Genomic DNA, 7,117 nt, shown 5'->3' with positions numbered 1-7,117 from the left:
CCTTCCTTCCTTCCTTCCTTCCTTCCTTCCTTCCTTCCTTCCTTCCTCCCTCACCTCCCCGCTATTCAGAGCCCAGGAATATCGCTTTCCTAATACTCCAACGGCTTGGTATTCTGCCACCAAAACCCCATAGCGTCCTCCAGCCGAAATCAGGTGGAGGGGACGGCAGGAGCTGCGTGGGGAGCGTGCAGTCGAGGACTCGCTTTCTGCTTCACGCTCCAAGCCGCACGCGTTGGACCCGTGCTTGCGGTCTAGCGACTAGGAGAGATGGGGCCGAGATTTAGGGCTTTTTTTTTTTCTTTTCCTGTTCTACTCTCCGGGATCTAGCAATCAGCGCTTTGAGGGACTTTCCTCAAGCTTCGGGCACCCGAAAGAGCTAGCCTGTCCCAGAGGGAGGCCCAAACGGTTTGCACAGCCCCGAGACGAAGGTCCCCACGCTCCAAGCTAAGCTTAGAAGCAGGCGACCCTTATTTTCCCAACTTGAACCAAACGAAATCCCCATCAGTCGCGAACTTCAGCTCCCAGACTGGGTGGCGCCTGCTGGTGGTCCACGTCTTTGTTTTTTGGAAGGGATGAAGGTAATACCTTTTAAAAGGAAAAAAAAAATCAGTCGGGAAGAAACTTGCATTTTCAAATCTTCCCAGCAGCGCTCGTGTGTGTTGGCGCCCCACTAGGGCCAGGCGCCCGCCCCGCTCCTCCCCGCCCTCGCGACCGGGTCGCCGGCTACCTCTCTGTCCCAGGCGGCGGCGAGCCGCGTTCGGCAGTCGCGCTGCACAGACCCGCTGCCCGCAAGCACACCTTCAAGGGGTTCGGCCCCTTTCCCTGGCTGTGTGGGAGCTGCGGCCGCCGAGGCAGGCTGCGGTGGCAAAGGAACAAGGGATGCGACCCGCAAGCTGAGCCGCTCCTGTTGCCAGGACGCAGCGCGGGTCCCCTCGACCTTCGATGGCTTCGGACCCTGCTTTCGCGCAGACTGGTGCGAAGGAGCCGCGGGAGTGACTTCAGGGGCTGCTGACCCCCGCAGCCTCCGAAGATTGCACTTTGCAGCTTTGTTATCCTCGAACCTGCGCACCCCGAAGGCGCTCTCGAGCATCCTTCTCCACGAAGGCACCTGAGCACCCTAAGCCTCTACGCTGATGGATTATTCTCCCCACAAACACTTTTCATTTACTGAGGAAGCCTGGGCTGTGAATTGCTTTGTAATTTGACGGACCTTCCCCACTCCACGGTTTTGTTTTTCTAGCATTCGTCCCAGCTGGTCTCAAACACCGAGGCTGGGGAATGTGCCTAAAATGAAACTCCAGTGGAACTTGGAGCGGACGAGAGTTCACTGCACACAGGCGCGAAGAAAGCCCTGAGCGTCGCGGCAGAACGGGACTTCTGGGGGAGACTGGGACGGCCTTTTATTTTTAATAGCGAGCTAGAGGCCCAGATATAGGTAACAGGGGGAAACAGAGCTGCTGGAAGCTTTGCCTTCCGTGAGCAGTCAGGCAAAGCGGTTTGCTCCGTACCACAAGAGAGAAATGAAGGGAGGTGGGTGGTTTTTAGTAAAAAAACAGTAGTAAATAGTCAAACTCTTCTTGCGATGACCTCACCCCTGCCAGATGTGTCTTCTAATACTTCCAGAAAGAGGCACTTAAAAAAATTAAATCCAGTTTTGGAACTAACCTGACGTAAAACATGTTTATTTTCTTTCGGATTGCAGAACCAGAGGCTTCTGCCCTCCTGCATTTTACTGGCTTTTGTGTCCAGTGGTGAGTTTTAACTAGAGTTTTTTTTTGTTTTGTTTTTTGTTTTCAATAGCAAACAAGAATGTTTGGGGTTGTGTCCTCTCCAGGCTCACTGGGATCTGGGAGTTCACTGACTGCGTCTTCATTACACATGAGGCCAGAAGTTCCACTGGGGAAAGGGAGCACCCCTGTAAGTGGAATGTCTCGAGAGGCAAGTTATGGGAGCTTTGTCCACCTTTACTCCTCACCGTCTATCCACACACACCATCTGGAGAAGGTCCTTTTGGGAAGTGATGAGCTCCCTTTTGAAGAACAAAGTCTTCTCACAGAATGCTCTCTACAGCGCTTGGACCACTGGTGATCCAAGGGGAGCTCCCAGATGGGTCTTCACAGCAAGTGCGCCCCTCTGCCCATCCGGTAGCTCTTCTGGGCCCACAGCAGAACTACATTCCCCAGCCTTCTTTGCGGTTGGTGTGGTCATGTGACTAAGTTCTAGTCAATGGCAGGTGTGCGCCATTTCGCGACCAAAGCTTTTAACAAGTGGATGCGTCCCCATCTCCTCCTTCTCAGACTTCTCTCCTCTTCCTTAGACGTGATGCACCCTGGGCAGCCCCAGGGAATATGCACATGCAAGATGGGAAGAGCCTGGATCCCTGCGTCACACGTAGAGGAGAGCTGCCCACCCACAAGGATGATCTACTTGGGGTTTTCCATGAAGGAGAAAAACCCTTCTACTGTGTTGGAGCCACTGAACATTTTGGAGTTTGTTATCACATTCCAGTCCATGTTTGACTAACATACTCTCTTTAAAAGACAAAATGGAGCTTAAGATATATCTTCCATTACGTTGGCTCTTGGATTAAACTACAAAAGGCCCCAAGATTCTTCTGCTTCCTCTTAAGTAATGTTTTGTAACAGCGTCAAGTTAGAAACACAATCTGAAATCTGTAGCTGGAATGTTCAGTTCAGCATGTCATTAAGACAGTTTGGTTTAATATGGAATCGCTCCATTTTCTAGTTTAAGTTTGTATTACTTTAAATGCCTATGGAGAGGAAAGGCTTGATTTGACCTCTCTGTATTTGCACCTTAAGTTTCTCTTCTTCCCTCATCCTCAGCTTCTGTTTCAGACTCACAAGGGGCTGCAGGGATGAACAGAGTGAGGGACTGGGTCAAACAATCTTCTAATAATTTTGAGCTGTGGAGATAAGCCAACTAAATCAAGAGTACTGTGATGGGCCCTACATAATACAAAAACAAAGAACAGTTTCGGTAATTCATTACTTGATATATAGACAGGGATATAGATCCTGACAATTTCAGATTTAACATTTGCTGACATACTCAGTTTGGTACACTTCAAATCTAAGTAAAGAACTACCATTCATTTCACTACATTTTTGGAGACAGTCTCAGTGTTCCTTTGTGAAAGTGGCGGTCAGAAATTCAGCATTTTCTCCAACTGAACGAGAATACATTAAAATGGCTCATCCAAAATTTTCCCATTTTTTCCTCTGGATGTATAGACTACGCTTCCTCTTAAGAAATCAATTTCTGTTTTTTGGTCCCTGTCAATTCCAGGAACTGGGCAGCCTTCTCCTCCTTGTATATGGCAGTATACCCTATTTTGTATTCTGCTTATTCTCTTATGGAAATCATAGCAGCTGTCTTATAGTCAGGTTGCTTGCCAGACTCTCTGGCACTTCGGAGACACTGGCATCTCTCTTTATAACCAGTGCCAAGCCACTCAGGCCTGATGTGGGTCGCCAGGTGGGGTGAAGGCCTGCCAGCCACTGTGTGTCAAGTGGAGAAAAGAAATATTAATGATGAAGTTAATTTTGCCCACAGATACTGCTCAGTTATAAGGTTTTAGGGCTGTTTAGGTGCTGACAAAAGAAAATTTCAGTCTTTCTCTGGGTTATTTCCAAATATCCAGATATATGGTAGCAAGTAGATGTGGTAAGCAGGTAACTTTTACTCTCTATTTACGAATAGCTGCTTGGCATTATACAGACCCTTATGTGCACACACTATTGAGTGGTACCAGCACTCTCTGGGGCTGAGGTGGAGGAATAGCTATTAATTAAGACATAGACAGACAAAAAACATTGAAATCTGTGGATAAGACTAATCCAGACGAGGAAACCCAGACTTGGAAACCTGCTTAACATTGTGAGCCAGGAGGGATTCTGGATAACCACAATTAATAGTGCAATCCATCTGGAAATTACTCAGATCTTTAGAAAGAATATTGAACTATTGAAGATTGAACTATCCCATCATAGATGACCACTTGGCATACTTTCTTTGGATTATTTCCAGTCTTCTAAAATGCTTTTTAAAGCACACAGCAGGTTATATTCACTATCATCCACCTTCTGACATAACAGGTAGAAAGAGTTTGACATTCAAAGGAGAGGCTGTAAGTCCATATAATGAAACGTATTATTTTGTTTGAGCTGCTAGAAAATGGAGGGGGTTTGAAGAGTGTGATATCCATTCTCCTTGCAAAGCACTTTGAATAGTAGATCTTTTCTAACTCATTTGCACAAAAATGGATGAGTACTAGACTGGAGACAGGGGTACGTCTAAGAGATCTCTTGAGGTCTTTTTTTTTTTTCTTTTTGCCTTTGGCTTCTATAATTTCCTGACAAGAGCTGTACCTGTAAAATGTGTCTGATTCAGTAGCAGGGTCAGGGGCTGCTGTCACTTGGCAGACTTCAACAACATGACCCTGGCAAAGACTTTGGAATAAAAACATCAGGAAAATAAACACTCAATGTTCCATAGCCTGAGGACCGGCTGGGAGCTGTCAGGTTGAAATACTAGTCTATTTGGGAAGGGAAAGAAAAGGAGCAAGGCCTCCGACACTCCTCTGCCTCCTAGAAAATACCCTTCGAGCAGCAGAGCTGATGTCAAACACATCAAATTAATTAAGAGAAGAGATGGGAGAAGTATTAAGACTAAGCTTCTACTGCAGCCACTATATCATTCAACACTCTGTCAGGAACAGGGCAGAGTGTGGGCTGCGGGAGCACCTGAAAACAAGAGGTAAGGCCAAACTCCAGCCTATCTATAGAGAGATGGAACACAGACTTCATTATGGGTATGACCTGCCCACCATAATAGGCACGGAACCCTCTTCTCTTCGGGTCTCTCTCTGCCCTCATCCCCAAGTGTCCAGCAAGAGAATTTGTACAGGGCTCCCAGAGTAGCCACATTCTGAAAGCCAATTTGTAGATCTAATGTTCTACCAGAAAACATTAATTCCTCGCTTCCTGGGAGTTGAATCCAGGGTCTTCCCATTGGGCTACCTTCCCAGCTTATTTATTTATTTACATTTTTGAGCTGCTAAGCTCCCCAGGCTAGGCTCAAACTTGCAATCCTTCTGCCTTAGTTTCCCAGAGCTAACACTCCCAGGAGAAGGTATTGGTACTTGTCGCAATATTCCATGGCAGGGAAAAAAGTCTGCAGCTGGTAAACTTCATCTTGAATGTCAACATCGGGCTGATCCCATAACACAGCAGCCTGAGATAACCTGTATCACCAAGCCAAGCCTGGCTGTGATTACTTAGCATTTATATAGCACTTTATCTGGCTCCTGTATGTCAGCATCATTAATGGGAGATAACTCACCAGGAGTTACAGCTCAGAAAAAAAATTCATGACCAAAACGGGAGAAAGAAGGGAAAGCTTAGAGGATCCGAGTAATTCCACAGGGGCCTGCGGTTACTCAGTAATGGAGAGGGAGCAAATGTGCTACGTAAAGAGAACAGAAAAGCTCTTTTGTTTCTCCCCTGTGAACAGGAGTGTCTGAAGGTGCAGAAGAGAGAATGGGTTCAGAACTAAGGGAGAGAAACCCTGCCAGTGAGATTCACTGAGTCTAAGAGTTTAACTAGAGGAATCATCTTAGAAATCAGAGAGGCTGAGGCAAGAGGATTGCAAGTTCCAGCCCAGCCTGGGAAATTTAGCAATTTAAGTGAGACCTGCCTCAAAAAGAAATTTTTTTTAAGAAAGGTTTAGGGATGCAGCTCCATGCAAAGGCCCTAGGTTCGATCCCCACTATAAAAAGCACATAACTTATAGTTTGTCTTCTATAGCATCTTCGATTCCAAGAAAATGAGCATCCCTCAAAGATCATGAGTAGTACTTGGAAAGTAGCTCTGTCTGGAACAAGGAGATGGAAAGGTGCCTTTTAAAAGTGCCTTCTGAGCCCAGAGTCCTTTTTAAAAAATAGAATACGCAGTAATTAATAACAGTTTCATATTGATGTTTTGTTTTGTTTTGTTTTTCCGGTACCGGGAATCGAACTCATGACCTTGCGCTTGCCAGGCAGGTGCTGTGCCACTGAGCTAAATCCCCAGCCCCCATAGTGATGTTTTGGTTCAGTGTAAGTCAACTCAAATATTCTCTTATGGTAGATAAGAATATAATCATCACCAGACATGGTGGCCCACACCTGTAATCCTACCACTCAGGAGGCTGAGGCAGGAGGATTGCAGCACAGCTGATGTCTGATGCTGATCTTGGTAACCAAAAGAACTGTGTTTTTTTTTTTTTTTTTGGTTTTTCTCCGGTACTGGGAACCGAACTCACGACCTTGCGCTTGCCAGGCAGGCGCTTTTGCTGCTGAGCTAAATCCCCAGCCCAAGAACTATGGTTTTTGTTTGCTTTTTGAGACAGGGTCTCACTGTACAGTTCAGGCTGGCCTTGAACTTGTGGGGATCCTCTTACCTCAATTTCCTATGTGCTGGGGTTACAGGTGTGTGCCACATGGCCAGCTAGAATGGGGTTTTCATAGTCATGTAGGAAAAAGAGTCAAAGTTAAGCCTAAAAGAGACTAAGAAGAAATATATGCCCCTGCTAAAGGGAAAGAACAAAGAGACATACCTTTCTGGGCTTGGGTTCGGGGCTAGAACAGAGTTCCCACATATCCTATTAGATTCTTTTTTCCTTCATGCATTTTGGGTTCAAATTTATGTCATATGTTGCTGAGAAATTAATATTAAAGGTGACCCCAGACTGGCTTGCCTGACAGAAGGAAACATAAAACTTCTCTGAAGGGAGAAATCCTCAACTCATGCCACACAGTGTCCCCCAAAATAAAATCTTACTTATGCTACGCTCATAAATCCAAGTTACAAGGGCTCAGAAAAAACATCCAAAGGAACAACGTCAGAGCCAGGGACAGGGAAGGCTGAGGCAGGAGGATGGAAAGTTCAAGGCCAACCTGGGCAGCATAGACTTATCATGACCCTGACTCAAAATGAAAAATAAAAAGGGGTGGAAAACCTTGGGGTCAATCCAAGAACTTAATATGTTACATGGTACATTATCAAATTTAGATAATTAAATAAGTATGCTTGTGTGATTAAAAAGACAAGGAAAAATA

This window comes from Chinchilla lanigera, unplaced genomic scaffold (assembly GCF_000276665.1).
Source record: "Chinchilla lanigera isolate Chin_1 unplaced genomic scaffold, ChiLan1.0 scaffold00057, whole genome shotgun sequence".
In the NCBI taxonomy this organism is placed as follows: Eukaryota; Metazoa; Chordata; class Mammalia; order Rodentia; family Chinchillidae; genus Chinchilla; species Chinchilla lanigera.
The sequence above is the reverse complement of the archived record's forward strand: the minus strand, read 5'-3'. Positions refer to the sequence as shown.